At 45.0% G+C, this 17,927-nt stretch overlaps 1 long non-coding RNA gene across 1 annotated transcript; it reads left to right on the forward strand.

Moving 5' to 3' along the window:
• Positions 1–13,910: 13,910 nt before the first annotated feature.
• On the forward strand, positions 13,911–17,363 carry LOC139595685 (uncharacterized). The gene is made up of 3 exons (XR_011681090.1): positions 13,911–14,044; positions 15,434–15,502; positions 17,265–17,363. It is a non-coding gene; the product is annotated as an uncharacterized lncRNA (long non-coding RNA).
• The last annotated feature ends 564 nt before the right edge of the window (positions 17,364–17,927 follow it).

Here is a 17,927-nt window from a genome sequence, read left to right on the forward strand (position 1 = left end):
TCAGGGGGAGTTTGGGATGTTGTAGTCATTAATGGATTTCAGCTCAAGCCCTTTGGACGGTCTGTTTTGCATATTTGCACATTTGGATGAAATTATCCCACAACTGTGTGTACAGTGTCTGGGAAGGCCATGCTGAGAGGACAGAGCCTCCCTGCAGCAAAGAGCTGCAGCATCTGGGACTTGGATCCCAGACTGCTTGGTTGCTGCTTTTCCATTGTGTGTTTACATCACAATGGTTGGATTTCATCTGCTCAGCCCTGTATTTTATACCTCTTCAGTGAGGAGTCATCTGTCCTTCCTTGTCTCTCCCTGTGAACCTCTGCACTGCAGCCCCAGGCATCTGAGCCACTCAAGTTCATTTTCTCCATAACCTGCCTGGACTCAAAATGATCTCTCCCTCTTAGGATATGCTGACATAACCCCAGCATCTTACCAAATCTTACAAAGTATCCCTAAAGAAGGCTGCTAGGGCATCGTTTGGAATTGCTGGTGAATTCTGCCTGGCAAGTGAGTGGCACAGCTGGGAGAAGAAGGTCCCAGAGTCTTCAAAGACAGACAAAGGTGTCTATAAAACCTGTAATTCAGTTCAACCTATGGAAGCAAGAAACACAAATTTTCATTTGATTATACAGAATCTTTGGTGTGGTAATGCCAAATTGGGGCTTTGATTTCTCCTGTTTTAATACAACCTCTTTAGCTTGGTCCAGGGTTTTGCTTGTTTAAAGGGGTTATAAAGTGAGGTCTAGAAACACAGAGTGAAAGCTTTGGTTCTTCTCAATACTGGTGACAGAAGTCTGACTTAATGCCATTAGGATTGGCATCAAATTCAGGCAAACAATTTTTCCAGGAGTAATTTTGCATAGAACAGACTACAAGTGTAGTACGGTCCAAATTCCCCATTCATTTATCATTTCTTGCTTTTTCAGCCTTTCACTGAGTGCTGAGCTGTGGGCTCTGAGTTCCTGAGCTTGCTTATCCCTGTTTGTGGTGTCCCTGTTTTCAGCTGTGCTTTGAACACCTGTCACAGGTGCCAGTCTTTGCACCACCCTGAAATTTGCTTCCTTTTTACAATTTTAATGGGGTTTAGTTCATTAGGAAGCAAATGCATTTTAGAAACCTGCATGTATGTTGGTTAGGATGTATTTGTGTAGCTCACAGACCTCTATATTTAATTAACGTAAAACAACCGTCTTGAATCTAAGCAGCTATCTAGTTGCAATTAGTTCTTGTTTGCTAATTAATTACCAATGGATGATTAAAGACTTGTTTACTGAGGTTTAGCAGCTATCAAGACACACATCTAGTACTCAGGGGATTTACTATGCGGTAACTGGATTGTTGAATTAAATTCTTATTGGAGACCTTTAAACTGTGACTGAAGAAAGCTGCTCTGCTGACAGAGTTTCCTTTCACAGCTCACCCAGCTCCTCCAGGTCCTGCTGCCCTGGGTAGCTTTGCTCTTGGTGGCAGGGGTGGTTAGGCTGCACACCTGACTCACTGGGCTCAGCAGCTTGTTTCCTTCTGCAAATTAAAGGCACAGAAAACCAGGATCTCAGCTCTTGGCTCTGTTGGTTAAGCAGTGCTGCTTGCTCACACTCTGTCATGTTGGGCAGTCATGGTTTACCTCTGTCTCTTGGTGGGTGATCATCACATCTTACTCCAAACAGACAGCCATGAATTGAGTCTTGTCCTGTTGGGATTTAATTGCAGACTGGCTTTGCTCCTGCATGTAGGCTTTTGGTTTTGCTTCTTTTGACAAATTTGCTGGGTAGTTTTGTTGAATATTTTGAAGTCTGTGGGTTTGTTTCAGATTCAGTCCCTGTGTTTATGGACTATTTGGTCACCAAAACCCCAAGTTTCTGCTCACCACTTGATGAATAGGATCAAGATTTATGGTGGCAATTAGTGGTTTTTCGGGTTACCAGCTGGAAAAGGCTTGAGAAGGTGGTGTGTTCACAGCCTTCTCAAAGCCAAGCTCTTGAGGTGCCTGGAGATGTGCAGCCAACATTGCTCACTGCTTTTTAGAGCCCTGCCCTGCGTGGATAAAACAATGGAAGGGAAAGTTGAACACTGGTACCCTCGTGCAGAAGCTCTTGGGTTCACCACAGAGGGCTGCTTCCTGCACATTGGCATGAGCAAAAGCTGTGCATGCAGGTGTTGGTGAATAATAAGGGACAGCAATGTGCTTTAGGAGAGTAGCAGCTCAGAGTTTGGGAGGTTGGCTTTAAAGCTGTCTGCAGGATCTTTAGCCTCTGTCAAGGACTGCTCTTGCATTTTGGTTTTTAGCCAGTAGGTCATGAAAGGAGGTAGGAGACAGCAAGGATGCTGGGAGTTTCTACATGGAGACAAGCGTGGTAGAATTTCATGGAACAATTTTACCCATTATTTAATTTTCTCTTGTGCTTTCCTTATTTATAAGCCAGAGGTTTGGATTGCTTTTCTCCAGACTCTCTCACTAAGCGGAGCTAGCAGGGAAAAAAAAAATCAGAGAGAATGAGCAACTGTGGCAGAAAACTGATTAAAAAGAATAATTAGCATTTGCCCCTGATAAATGAGCAAAGCCATTAATTAGACTGATTTACTCCTGGCTTTTTTTTCCCTTCTCCCTTTCCTCTCTCTTTCTTTTTTTTTTTCCCTCTTTATCAAATGGCAGTGCCGTGACTGCCCCTTTGGTACGTTTTCATCAGCTTTTCACCAGTTGTCAGAGCTAACACCCTCCTTTCCTGGAGCCCAAGCAGCCTCTTGTAGCTAATGGATATGGAATGCAGCCAGAGCTGATAGCTGCTAGATCTCCACTGGCTTACAGGTGTTTCCATCATTACTGGCATATTATCTGCCATGGGGGTCTCCTTCTTCCTCCTCCTCCTCCTCTTCTTTTTTCTCTCTGTTTTCGGCCTTCTTTGCAGTGTTCTAGAAGTAATTACAGTTTAAAAAAAAAAGCTGGCAAATTTTTAAGAATTTTATTTTATGCAACACGATGTCCCGGTGATCAAATCAATTTCTTTTTTTGGCACGGTGACAAACAGCGATGCTGCTGCTGTCGCCTGTTTGAATGTAATTACCAGGATGAAAGGGAGAATTTTAATTAAGACAATTTCCCCCCACACCTTCTTCCCTCCTCCTTGTTCAAATAATGAGCTGGGGGCTGTGGTGGTTTTTTTTTTAGTGCTGGGGTTTTTTAATATGCGCTTTTTTACTAAGAAATACTACTAATCGTCAGACTATTGCATATTATATCATGACTATGCCCCCCCACCTTGATGAGAGCTGGCTGAAGGCTTGAGTCCATGCAGAATGGGGAAATGATGCATTCACAGTCTCAAATGGGAGCTTGGCACTATACAAGCCAATATGAGCATAAAAGTCCTTGTTTCAGATCTTAAATGGTGCAAATGGGATCGCTGGCATGTATATGGTGCTTGGAGACTTTTGTGATTAATTATTATATGCATTCCTGTAATGCCCAGAGGTCAAATTTTTCATGCAGTTTAGGGCCCTGGAAGCAGAAACAGGCCCAAGTGGCTGCCTGGGAGCCAAATGCCACAGAAACATCACAACATCTGGATTTGACCTTCATTCTTTAGACCCAGCTCTAATTTAGGGAAGCATTTGAATTGTGTGCTGGGCAAGGGGTAAGAGTAAGATACTTCTGGGGTAGAAGGAGGAAGAAAGTTTCTGGCAAAGAGCAGATGTGAAGGGAAATGGGAGAAGAATATTCTGGGATTTGTTGGAAGGAGCTGGTAGAAAGCTGAGGAAAATTAAATGGCAACTGGAGCTGGGAAATAAGGGAACAAGAGTTTATCTGGAATGGGATTCACTTTTAAAGTTCAAGCAAGTACAAATGGATAATTCTGATGAGTCTCTGGCATGGGAGGTGCATCGGCAATGCAAGGCAGGACAATCAGAGTTAGGGCTTTGTGAGGAGCAGGTGAGGTGCTGGACTAGGATTTTGGGGGGTAGTCAACCAAATTCCCTAATCATTCTGTGAGACTTATCTCGGGGGTGTGCATGCTGGGGATGATTTTAACTGGCTGTTGCCTTGGAGGGACACGTTACCCTGCAGTTCTGTCACCCCTGTGCCCCTGGGTGCCAGCACCATTTGCAGAAGTCAGGCAGAGGTCAAGTTCTCCAGGACTTGTACCCTGATACACAGGCAGGAGCATGGAGAGGAATTTTTCTTCTTTCTGTTGTTGCTGTTCTTGTTGTTGTTGGGGTTTTGTTGTTTTGGTTTGAGGGGGTTGTTTCTTTGGTTGGGTTTTGTGGTTGGGTTTGTTTGTTTGTTTGTTTTGGTTTTGGTTTGGGTTTTTGTGGTTTTTTTGTTTTTGTTTTTTGAAGGGAGGGCAAGGACACCTTCCTGGTCCTCTGAGATTTGCCCCTCTCTGGGTTCATCCCATAGCATGCATCACAAACCTGTTGTGCTCTTTCAGACACAGGCAGGGCATCCTCTGCAGCCTGGCCACCCAGGTCTGTTAGCAATCCACAGAGGCTGGTTCAGGGTAATTCAAATTGCCTCCTTCCCCCAGGGCAGGACACACACCGCCTCCAAAATATGCTTTTTAACTTGCAGCCCTGGGACCAGGGCAGTGCCATTACTTGGGACTGAAATTAGGTCTTCAAAGGGTTGGTGTTGGAAGGGGCCACAAAGAGGAAATTGATTTCCCAGATGTGTTTTTGAAGCATGGCTTGTGTCAGTGGAAGGTAATTTAGACCGACCTGGGTGCTTGGTTTCCCAGCACAACTGGAAGTTCATGTGCAAATTCCTTGGCTGTGCAGTCTGTGGCAGGTACCCTGAGCTGAGCTGGTCCCCAGGCTCCACCCTGCCTTCCTGGGAATCACTTCAGGCATGACGTGAACATGGCTGGACAAATAGGAAAACCTGCAGAGCAAGGTAGGTGCTGACAAAAAATGAAGGCAGCAAGCTCTGTCTGGGTCTCTTCACTTGTTCAGTGATATTCAGAGGGGTCACAGCCCTGCCTCCCACCTCTCCTGTCTTGCCAGCTGCCATGGAGCAGTGGAGCTCAGGCATTTGGGCAGAGCTGGTTGAAAAAGCTGAAAAAAAGGAACTGGTAGAACTTGAACCTTGGCTGAATGGCTGTCCTTGTCCTCTGCAAAGAAAACATTCCTGCTTACAAAATCCATGTGCTTGCACCTGGGTTCTCAAGTCCAAAGGGGGACGTTTTCTCCTTCATTCATTGCCAAGTGAGTTGGGGGATAGGTGAGCTGTGGTGTAGGGTGTGAGGACCAAAGTTATGGGATGGAGGGGTCAGGGGTTTAGGTGAGGAACAACACCAGAACCAGGATGGTAAGAGAGTAGAGTGGATATATCACTGTGCTTTCAAAGGCCTTGGGCCCTGCTGGATTTGTCCTAAAGCTGACAGTGGCCAGTTGTCCTGGCAGAGAAGCCTCCTTTGGGGTGGCAGCACTCAAGGGTTTGGCAGAGCTTGGGTGCCCTGGGTTAATGAGCCAGGATCGCTATGCATGCTCCTACCACACACAAACAGATGCAGTAATCTGAATTATTTGTGTGCAGCCCAGGTCCCTGGCTTGCTCAATCCCAGAGTGGAAATTGTGCCTGAGGTTAATGCACTGCAAAGAATGTAGGGGAAATGTTTTGCGTTTTAAACAAATAAAAATCAGTGCGTATTTTTTTAACGCTTGCTGACCAGCTCTTCACATCCTGTTAAGCTAAATATTTGCATGGTGGTGGTGCAGGGAGGGCTGAGCAAGGAGCCCCTGTGTTTCGTTTGGGTGGCTCTATATTGCCATCAGCTGCTCTTTCCTCTTCTGTCTGTTTTTCTTAGCAGGGTCAGGACGAGTTTCACAGTCCAAATGGTTCACTGCAATTCTCTACAGGATATCCTCATTTTACTTTAATGGGGAGGAAATTAATGAAACATACAGGCCCTGGGGCTTCAAATACTATACATTAATATTATCCCAACGTATTGTGGTATGTGCACTCTCTCAGACTAAACTTTACACTGGACAGAGGAAGTTGTGATCAGATTCAGGTGCCTGTGAAATTTAAGTGGTGGGGGGAGAAGGGGGAAAAAAAATAAAGGAAAAGAGAAGCTTGAAGCTGTTTCCTTCCATTTCAGCCCCTGATCAGTGTGAGAACGGGGATGTTCAAATGGGATCAGGTCAATACAAACCAAATAAACTCTCCCAACTCTTTGGACAGGAGTATTTAGCTGTATTTGTGTATCTCATTCTTTTGATTTGTTGGTTACCTACTTTAGAGACCAAATTCTTCCCATCTGTCACTAGGCTAGTAGTGATTTAAGACAGTGGTGGTCTTTGCAGAAGACCTAAGTGCTGCTAAAGGATTCCAAATCTTCCCACCTCCCTTTCCTCCAAGTGAAAAACACCACAAAATAGGAGAGTGTCATAGGAATTAAAAGGAAATCAAGTTCAGCTTCAGTTTTCTGTGGTGGTTACAGGGAAAAATGAGAGGGTAGGTCTGAGCACTCAGCTGTTACCCCTTGTGCCAGCCACCTCATAAGCCAACAATTTCCATGCAGTGATGCACTCCGGCTTCAGCTGGGGGTGCCTGGCCCAGACAGTGGATCTGGATGTTATTAAACCTCTCAAGACAAGCAAGAAGCTTTGGCCATGTATTGAAAACAGCTCAGATTGAGGGTGCTCAGCTGCCATCCCTCTCTGAGCTGCTTCCATACAGCCCCTCTTGTGTAGCTGCTCCTGCAGCTGGAAGGGGTCACTAACACTGGGCTGTATTGGGCCTGTTCCTCAAAGCTGCTGACTTCTGTGAATTCTGGTTTTCCTTCTGGGATTTTTGTTTTGTTTTCTTTCTCCTCATGCTGCAAGTTCCTCATGTTACAGCAACTGGCACTGCCTTTGCATCAAAAGGAATAGTTCCTCACAATTCTGGTGGAAGAATGTGGAGGAGGGGATCTTGTTTGGAGAAACTGGATGCATCAAGGAAAAATAAGAATTTAAATGGTCATCATGGGCTTGGGGAATAACAAGACTTTTTTTTTTCTCATTTTCTCAGAAGTGCACTAAAATACCTTAAATTTTATATGGGCTGAAGCAGAAAGCAAACCCCTCCCATTCCCAAACTCCACATCCCCAACTCTGTCCATTTGATTTTAAATGTAGCTGAACCACTTGCCTGGTGGAGAAAACCACAACTTGAACATTACCACATTTTGCAAACTGAAGGCTCTGCCTTGGGATATGGGGACAATTTATTAGTGGAAATATCTTTAATTAATTTGTGCACAAGTTCGTGTTTTTCTTTAATTCTTCTCCCCAGGCACTTGACCCATAGTAATGAAATCCGGGAGTCCTTTTCAGAAAATTACTTTCTCAGCATTTTTGTTCCTTTTAAAGTTAAGTGTATCGCATAATGACCATGAAATGTTATCCTCTATTAGGAACACACTTTTCACTGAGAGTCTTCAAATAGAGTTTATTACCAGGAACTCTGGGGTAAGCTGCCATCGCTGCCTCACAGCCACACAGGCCTGGCTTCGAGCTCTGCACGGGAGTGTCTTTGGGGACAAATGGAACTGGTTGGCACTGGAGCAAGGTAGGTCCAAGGTTTGGTTCCAGCCTCCAAGGCCAGGCCCAGGAGAGAACAGAGCTCTGACTGCAGTGGCCATAAACTGGACCATGGGCTGGTCCAACCCAGGAGAAGAGCCCAGGAGTTTGGGATGTGTGACCTGGCCCCGGGGCAGTTCCAGGTGCCTCCAGTGTTGCAGTTGGAAGCACAGACCTTGGGGCAATGGCCAGAATGGCTCCTGCTGGCCCTGTCCCCACCAGTGTCATATTGTGGTGGCAATATCTCAATGGTTTCTTCTTGTCCAGGCTGCCCCTAGGGAATGGTTGCAGGCTCAGGAAAGCAGGACATGCCTTGAGAGGTTCTTTGGTGTCATAGATGCACTTTGCCTCTCACTGTAAACAGTCCATAAGGACAGAACGGTTTCCTTTTGCACAGGGATGGGCCAACAGTCCCCTGTGGTTTGGCATGTGGGGATGTTGGCACTGACACAACAGACACTGGTGATTGAGGGGTTGTTTGGGAGTAATGCTGCCAAGGCACAATGGGATTTTTCAGTTTTTTTGCAACGGAGAAAGATGGGAGGGGGGGATGCTAAACAGCAACAGGCGATGAACAGTTCTGATTTATAACCCATGTGAAATATGTTATCTCCCCACCCCACCTTCTGCCCCTCAACTGCCACTGTCTGAGCCTGGCACCTTCTGATGCAACATTTAGGTGCTGATTCAGACCAGCCTTGGAGGACATGGTGTCATTGTGGAGCAGCTCAGATGGGTGTTTCTTAAAAAGTCTCATTCAAGTCCTGACTGGGCTTTTAACCCCCCTGGACACATGCCAGGGAATTCACCATGCTGTGACAGTACTGTGCTGTCCTGGAATGGGCAGTCTTGGCCAGAGCTGCAGAGCTCCTTGCACCCCTTGACTCCATGTCTGAATCCTTTTCTGGGGCAGGAACACAGGGCACTCACTGCTCTCTTTGCTCTCTGATGCTCAGTCCAAGTAGAATCAAACCCCAGGGATCAGAGTTGGTTCATTCATCTTATCATAAAGATATTATTAGTGTTTAGAAACTCCCTACCAGCAGCAGAAAGAGCTGTTGCACAAAGGGCCTGTCCCCATTGTTTTGAGGTCATCCATCTCCCTGTCCTGGTCCCGTTTTCACTCTAATTTGTTTAGACCACAGAATGGGTGCGTGAACAACTTGTTTTGTTTTTGATGGGCGACCACAAGAACATTGGCTGCATGTGCTTTTTGTTTGGTTGCAGTTTAACAGCTGTTCCCTTTGAAATAACCCCATTTCTGCTGGCTTTATTTCCTAGTTGCTCTTACCCAACTTTTCTGTCCAGTGAGGTTTCTCTCTCCTCCCCACACACCTGGCCCTGTTCCCTGCCCTCCCCACCGCTACCCCAGAAACCCTTTTGGTTATTTCAACCTCCGTGATTAAACTGGCCCCCAATTGTTATCAAGAACATTCAGGAAGGAGGATGAAAAAAGGAAACATAATCTTATCTGAGAATAGAAAATATGATAAGGGCCCCCTATCTGGAGGCTGCAGTGTCCCTCGTGGTGGGGCTGCAACAGTTCCTTTGAAAATAATCACCGACACCATCTCTGCTAAATCACCTTTCACACAGCTCAGGCCTTTGATACAAAGGCCCCTGGCAAAATTAGAGCAGGATTGTGTAGACCCCAGAGCAACACATTAAATGTTCAAGAGATCAGAATTAGGGGGCACACAGATATAATTGCTTAGGAGGAACTTGTGTTCCTGGGGGTGACAGTGTGTGGGTGGATAGGCATGCACATTTGTGGCTCTGTCTGGTAGCTACCAGACGATGACTGCAAGTTACAAGGCATGATGAGGTGCTAATTAAATGAATTAAATGGCCTTTGCATGTTTTAATCATCCACCTAGGATGTTAAAATCATCCACCTTAGGAGTTAATGCTGGACTATATGCAATGGACAATGAGTGCTCAGCTCTTTCAGAAAGTCTCAGATAAAGAGTGAGCACTCTTGTGCTGGTTATATGTGAACAGCAAGACCAAGAAAGTAATTTTTGCTTTTAGATTTGTTGTTTGGGGGTTTTTTGTGTGTGTTTTCATTCCCTCCCCTCCCCACCTATTTTGGTGTTGAAGCCTCAGGGTTAAGCTTTTTTCATTTTATTTCAGCTGAATTGAATTTCATTGGTTTTTATGTAATAGATCCTAATTAGGCACATTGCAAAACCCCTCCATGTGCTGCTCCCAGGAACCTGACAGACCTTTTCATGGATATACCTGGCCTGAAACAGCCCTGGTGCAGTTGGGGAAGCTACTGGAGCTGAGAAAGCAAAATACCCTGCAGGGACAGGATGGAGGTGCATTGAGGAGAATCATAGGAAATACAAATATATGGGCTTTAAGTACGACTTACTTCAAAAAAGAAAATAAAATCTCTTCCGTATTTGTTCTAAGATTCTAAAAAAATGCTTAGGGATTTTGGGTGCTCACTCATTTTTTGAGTTTTTAGCATTGGGTACCTTTCAGAGAGTGGCATAAAATAGCTATTTTTAAGCAACCAAGTTATTTTAAAATGTCTGAAATTAGTAACCTAAAAATTGAGGTTTCCCAAATCCAAGTTCACTTGAGAAAATTGTATGCTGCTAATTGACTCCATACATTTCTGATCATCATGGTTTATATCTTTTAGAAAATGATTTGGCTTGAACTGGGAAACACTGAGCCACCTCCCTGACTCACAGGTGTTAGCCATCAGCCAGTCAACCCATTTCCAAGGTACTTCAAGGCAAAGCTCAAAAATATGCTTAAAAAAACCAAACCAAAACAAAAACCTGTGAAAACCTTCAACAGCCAAGCAAACTCCACTCCTCTGTGAATATCAGGTTAAGAGGTCTTGCTTGGGGCATAGGAAGTGCTGAAATTGTCAGATCTTGTGAAATTATTTAACTAAAGAGTCCAAGCTAAATCTGGCAAAGCTCAAACTGTAACAAAGTTCCTCTGCAACATAATAACGTGGAATTAAACCTCTTTTTCTCATTAGAGGGAAAAATACTTCTTTTTTCATACATTTTTGGTGGGACCCTACAGCACAGGGAAAGGGCATTACAGTGTTGCCACCTGGTATCTCAAAGTGTTAACTTCAGCACTGCATCGTTAGTCTAAGGTAGAAAGTTTGTAAAGGAACCCAATTTTAAGTACTGGCCAGGAAGCAAATTGCAGTGGTGGGAACCTGGCACAAGAGGTAAGAGATAAGCTCAGAAATCCTTGCCTTTCTGCTGATCTGGCTTTCAGGGACTGGCATTTGTGAATGCAGCCCATTGAATATGAGAGCTGTAGTTTGCTGGTCTGTAACAGAGACATGGTCCATGTGGAATAAGGTTGTGAATGACTGGCAGAACCTTCTGTCCATTTTTTCCAGATACACAAAATATGCCCTTTAGGTCTTTTCCTCCCATTCTTCCCCTTGACAGCCCAAATTATGGATGAAGGTGCCAGCCTGAACACTAAATTTCCTGTTGCATGCTGATTTGTGGGTTATTTGTGCTACTGAGAAGCATGCTGATTTGTGGAGCAGTCACAGAGGGCTAAACAGTGAATTTGGACATAAATCCATTTTATCTTTCATAGGTGGGTGGAATCCTTTGTCATTTCTGTAGCTGGCTATGAAATGCAGCCAAACCAAATCCTCAAATTTCCTTGATCCTTGTGGGAAGCTTCAATCTGAGACGTCCCAGAAGAGATATCTAAAAGCAAAACCTGGATTCACCAAAATGGCTGTGTTTTATTATTAGATATGATTGCTGCTCTGGAGAGACAGCACTGAAGCACTTGCAGGAGGATGGAGGGAGGCATGAGCCAGCCAAGGCAAGCCCAGCTTTCATCTGCAGAACTCCCTGGCATCATGGCCTGGGGCATTCCCAGCCTGCAGCAGCCACCCCTGTGAGGGTGACCATGTGGTTTTATAAGGCAGTGCAGGGAAGTGTCTCAGGGAATTGATCCAACTGCAGAAGAAAAGAAAAATCCTGCTTTTGTGTGTCCTGTGTGTTTGTTGTTACAGTGGATCAGCTCCCCAGCCAGGCTGATGCCATGGAGCACTGCAGCAGCACACGGAGGGGATCACACACTGCAAGGCAGAGGCACTCAGAAAGGATCCCCAAAACTGGAATTGCCACCAAATTTCTGGCATGGAACTGCAGCCCCAGCAAAGCAGGAGAGAAAAATTCTGTGAGCAGTTTAAAGAAAAAGAAAGACCCAACCAAGAGGGAAAATGGTTTTGCTGAAGAATGTACTTGGGGAGAAAAAAACAAAGAACCCTCCAAACCAACCCCAACCCAAGTCCTATTTCATAAGAAAGAATTGAAGATCAGTCTTCTTCAGCCTGACTCAGCAGTGTGGAGTGGGCTGTTTTGGGAAGCTTTGCAATGCAGCAGGGGGACAGAGTGAGGAAAACAGGCAGTGAGTGCCCAGAGAGTGAGACTCCAAAGGCTCATTTGGGTTCCAGCAGCAGAAGCTGCTGCTGGTGCCTGGGAAGGGAAGAGAATTCTCCCAGAGGGTCTGACCCTGGCATCCCTGTGTGCACCCCCATTCCCAGGCCCTTTTTCTGTTTGCACCTTTTAAAGAGGGGTTCCCAGGCATTGCTCAATCTGTAACCTTCCTGTGCTTCCTGTGGAGCGCACTCTTAAATTATTTTTTATCAAAAAGGCCCAGAAATTTGATAGGGGAGATGAGAAGATGGGTACGATCAGGGAGGATAATAATGAAGAACTGTCAGTTCCCTGGCTGTAGCTTTGTTGGCCCTGCTGCTTTCTGAGATAAAGACACAGTGGCTGGTCTGGGCTCTATATTAAAAGGCCGATTTGGCTGCTTGATTATATATGAAATATAGATTTAAAGCTTAACTTATGTTACCAAAAGCTAATCAATTGCAGGGTAAAGCTTGACACATTTGTTATGATCACTAAAAAGCTTTTCTTGGCTTGTTGGTGCTCACAGTGGCTGGAGGGGTTTTAAAAAGCTGCTTGGATCCAGTTTAGTGAAATTGTACCTGTTCAGAATCTATTTATATATTTAGTAATAACAGCTCAGGATGGAAATATTTTCCTCTCTGCTATCTTTCTCTACCTGAGTTCCAGAAACCTCCACAAAGAAGGCATTAAAACCTCCTTTTAGCAGGTAGAAAGGGAAAGAGATGTAGGAAAAATTCCAGAGCCAGTCTCCAGAAGGACTGTGATCCTGCCAAAGTATTCTATTTATATTTATTTATTATATTCTTCTGGAGATGACCTTGCTCAGCTCCTTGGTTAAATGCTTTGCTGGATCTGTCGCTTTAGGCTTTGTTCCTGGAAAGCTGAGTGTACCAGAGCTAGAGAAATGCTGCCCTAGCATCACTAAATGGTTCTGGTACCCATGCAAGCCCTCAGAGAACAACCTGGAGCATCTCTGTGGGTGCTGGAGGCAGAAAACACCTTTCAGAGGCTGTGGCTCTTTGCCACGGTCACCTCCCTGGCAGCCTGACAAGTGCACAGCCAGAAGGTCAGAGCAGCACCAGAGTGTGCCAGGGAGCAGGGGCTGAGCCATCCTGCCTTGGCTGACAGGCCTCTGGGGCTTGTCTGCTCACAAATGACACACACATGCAGGCACAAATAAAGCCCTGGCAATCGCTGCCTGCAACAGCCTCGCTGCTTCCAGGGGGAAGGAGTGCACAGTAATTTGATGCCTTCATTATCTTCATAACATGAACCAATTTGTCAGCAAACTACTGTGCAGCCTGATTCCTGATTGCAGGGAAAACCAGGCTGGGAGAGAGGACTATTATTTGCAACCAGTTTAAGCATTGTTCTTTTTCAGAGGAATATAAATACACTGTGTAGAGCTGGCTCATTAGACACTTATCCGTTTGTATTTACGGTTTAATTAAATAACTGCACGGGAGGACTTTGCTTTCTAATCACAGTCACAATACAGTTTTGCCCTCTTTAAGGCAGTCTCTTTCCAACAAAGGTATTGTGGCATGAGCACATTCCATCTGCCAGCTCCCATTCCTTGATGGAAAGAAGAAAGTAAAATACTTTAAGCTCCAATGTAGGGATGGGGGGACTGATGGATAAAGAGTTTCAGTGACCAGCCTCAGGTTATGCTGTTTACTGACTTCTTGTGAGAAACCATTGCGTTTTCTGCTGAAAAGCAGGGCTAGGAAGTGAGTTGCTGTTTGCTCTTTGCTTCTAGAGAGGTGATCCCCCACAGAATTTTGCAAGCACCACTTTTACCTGCCTTCTTCTCTTGTTATAAAGTCCAACCTTAGCCCATCTTTCCAATCACCCCTGAATCAGGTTTTGTCTTGCAGATTTGCTTGTCGTGGCTCTGATTTTAACCTGAAGCAGCAAGAATGCAGCATAGTGGGCATGATTGCTCTGAATGAGCCCCTGCAGAGTCCTGTGCTACTTCACCATCCCAGGAGCTGGGTTCCATGCAGGATGTGGCAGGAACTGCCTGCTAAGCTGGTGTACAGAGATGTGGGGTGAGTTACAAACCAGCAGAAAAGCTGCAGACAAGTGAGGTGACCCTCTGCCTGTCTCTGGCATGGCCCCTGCTCTGGGGGTCTGTTCTGGAATTGTTTCTGTTCTGGTGTTGTCTTCTGGTACCAAATCCAGTGGGTTTCTTGCCACACCATATTGCCTGTCAAAACCATTCCACAAAAGATTGGCTTGAGATGTTGCTGAGGGAAAGTCTGTGTCATGGCTCTGGAGTGGAGGCCAGGTAAATATAAAGGTAAGATTTCTGTGTCTGCCCCTCCCCTCACCTCTTGCATCAGTTCACATCTCAGGTCTCAGTCTGGGACAGAGGACAGCAGGGTTATGAGATCTCCTGATCAGGCAGGCAACTTTCAGCAGTCTTTGACTTTGAGTGTAAATTTTCTCTCTGAAATGTCAGGGGAAATCTAAAGGAGCTGCCTGTTGCTTAGAGAATAGAGAGGAAGACTGCAGTGCTTTGACATTATATTTTCTTATTCCTAATCCCCGAGGTAGCTGATGTTTTTATTTAATATTTTTTTACTCCCTTCCATGTTTAATGTGCTCCTTTAGATTGCTTAAGCTTCTTTTTCTTCTCTTTAACTTAGTTAAATCAGATTCCCCTGTACCCTGAAATATAAAATACATGGAGGTTTTCTCTAAAGCATAGTTTATGCTAATAATTCCCTCTCTGCATTCCTGTGCTGGAGTCAAGCACTGCATATCTGATTGGGCTCTTAATGACTTTTGGGAATCATTTAAATATCTAGCTGACTAGCCCAGTTAATAATCAAAGCTGCAGCTCCTTGAAGCAGGAGTGACTCATGGAAGAAGAAGAAGAAAGCTTCTGGTTATTTCTAAGCCTCTCTGCTGCCCCTTCACTGCTGTGCAGGCTCTGAAGGGCACGGCCTTATCAGATGTTCCCAGGCAATGTGCATCCTGTCTGGCTGGCTCCCAGGCACAGGTTCAGGTGTGCAAGGTGCCAGCTTGGTGTCTGAACATCTGTTGCCTGTGCACCCATTACAGGGAGATCACTGGAGCTTGCAGATTAAGCAGTTCAGGGGCAAATTTAGTTTTTGAATTGCAGATTTTTTTTGGGGGGGTGGAGGGGGGGGAACACTTGAATATTGCAGTGGGGATAGTTCTTGGGAGGCAACTGGCTTTACTCCTGTGTGCTTGGGTGTGCCCTGCTGCTGCTGGTTCTATCTGTGGATGAATCAGAAAGCAGCAGATGTTGGGATTTGCCTTTGGGATTGCTTGTCTCATTCAGTATCCTTTCCCAAATGAGTGCTACCCTATCCCAACGTTTGTTTTCATTCTTAAGGTATTTTCTGACCATGTCACCTGATAGCTCCTGAAGTTTCATTTAATTTCTTCTTTTTCATTTTTTGTCCTAGAGTGCTGTGGATCATTGCCATGTGCCGTTACTGCTGGTGGTGCTGCAGACAGACAAAAAATCTGCTCTGGTAATGGAAAAAAAAAATAATTGCTGTGTTTCCCCTCCTCCTGCACCCCAGATTACTCTCCTGAGCACTGGCATGATGTTAGGACTACCTTTGGCATCTGTGTATTTCCTTTTGTGTCCTGCATGGCAGTGCTCACTGAGATCCCTGCTTCTGTGATTTATGAATCAAGATATGTTCCACCAGAGAGAATGAGTGCCTGGGGGAGAGAGAAGGGCTTTGATCTCACTGTGCTTTTGAAATATGACTGTAAAATCAGAATTAGATGGCAATCTCTTAGGGGCAGGGACATCTCTGCTTGCCCTGCACAGTGCCTGGCATGCTTTGGGTGCTGTGTTATCAACAACAGAGGTTGAGTAATGGGTGATGCTCTCACATCTTGTCTATTGACCCTGAAGAGTTGAGTTGTTCTCTCCTCGTGTTATTATTAATAGTGCTTTTGTTTTCTGCCCCCTGCTCCATAGGAGCTGGACCTTGCCTGGCCCTCTGACCATAGATGTGGTGGGAAGGAGCTGCTGCTGAGCCCTTGCCTGGTGTTTGTGCTGTGACAGGAGCTGTGCCCTCCCCTGGGCACAGCCTCGTGCCCTGCTGTACAAACCATGGCTTTTCTGTGCTATTCACTCTCCACACTTGGCCTTAAGAACCAATGGTGGCTTCAGGAAGCCTTGAAATAGTGAAAGTAGCAAGGAAAAGCATTGGGATATTTGCAGCTGCTAGGACCAGTCATGGATTTTTCCCTTGCCAATGTGAGTGCAGAAATGCATCTCATTCTTTCTCTTCATTTGAAGTTTTGGAGAAGATGTACAAAGACTGTGAGGGATTTAATCACTGGGCTGAGTTGTTTTAAATCCACAAAATGATCCTTTGAAATTTCTTTTCCTTAACTTTTTTTTTCCCTTCAAACCTACTTTTCTCTCACCTCCAGATGTGAAATGTCAATTTCTGATCAACCTAAATCAAAGTTTTTCAGTGGGGGAGGTGCAGCTGAAAATGTTCTCTCTGCTTCCAGAACTGCTGCTTCCTCAGCTCTAAAAGCAACACCACACTTGAAATTTCACCAAGTTCTGGCTGTCATTGCTATTAAAGAGCCTGACTTAATTCACAGCCATTGCATTTGAGTGGAAAACTTGTCTAATCATTATAGGGCAAGAGGAAGGAAAGGACACTCAAGGTGTTATTGCCATGATTCCTAAATGAGTCATGGATTTTGATGTGAAAAGAGCTGACCTTGTCGTCCTTGACTGCATATGTGGCTTTGCTTTTTAAGGTGAAGGATGGGATTGCTGTCTGTTCTGCACCTGGTGGTCCAGATTTGAGGGTAGATGTTTCCATGACCTTTCCAGTTAGAGCTGGAGTTTTGGGATAGAGGTGTGCCCCTCTCCAGGGTGCCCTGCTGCAGTGGGGAGTCTGTTCACCCAAGAGCAACCATTTCTGAAGAGGGGGAGCAGGATGGGTGCTCAGATTATTTGAACTGATTTGCTCTGAAACACGGCCCATGTGGAAACTCTTTCAAAGAGGAATGTTCTTATGCTTTGTCATGATGCTTTCCTAAGAGTAAGGAAAATAGATTGGACTCTGGAGAGAGGCAGAAAAAAAAAAAAAAAGCCATTTTTAAGACCCACCAAGCTATGGGCTAAAGCTGAGGTGCACTCAGGTGATGTCTTCAGCTGCCTATGGTGCTCTGCTCTAAAATGGGACAGGTGCATCTCATGTGGGCTACTGACCTGTGTCCTAAAACTCTCACCTAATTGTCTTGGTTCTCCAGCTGCAAAGATTCATTAGAGGAGATGGAAATTTCTTGCCTCCCCAGCCAGGAATATAAAGGCAAAGGGATGGATGAAAGGGAGTGGGGAGAGCTCAGAAGGAGAGGTTGCTGCAGTGGATGTCACAGCCCCATTCAGCACATCTGTCTCTCCAGAGAAGCTGATGGCACATGTGAAATGCAGTGAGTCCTTGGGCTATTGTGTAACTTGGGGGATGCTCATAATTAATCATTTAAGCAACAAAATCAAGTGACTTTACTGACAGTATCCAAACTGCTGACCTCAATGCATTTTAAAAGTTCGTTGGATACTGAACCTCGAATGACCCATGGATGGATCTGGAATAATAATTTTCATAATCCTCAAGTCATTATCTTAAGAGGGAACGTATTGTTCTCCTAATTAAGTCTGTCCACACGCTGTGCAGCTTCCCATGCAAATGCACTGTGCATAAACTAATTAAAAGAAATATACAGCCACAAGGACTTAAATGGTCTTTTATGCAATCTCTTTAAATTATAGTCTCCCTCCTCCCCCCTCACACACACAAACTAACAAGGGATTCGGCATCACATTCAGCAGGGAAAACCACTGAGCAGTTTTGGATCCCAATCTGGAATCCCCCAGAATTTATTAGAAAGCTTTTGTTTTATGACATTTTTGTG

This window comes from Agelaius tricolor, unplaced genomic scaffold (assembly GCF_023055355.1).
Source record: "Agelaius tricolor isolate 1412-34295 unplaced genomic scaffold, bAgeTri1.0.p SCAF_14, whole genome shotgun sequence".
Taxonomy (NCBI): Eukaryota; Metazoa; Chordata; class Aves; order Passeriformes; family Icteridae; genus Agelaius; species Agelaius tricolor.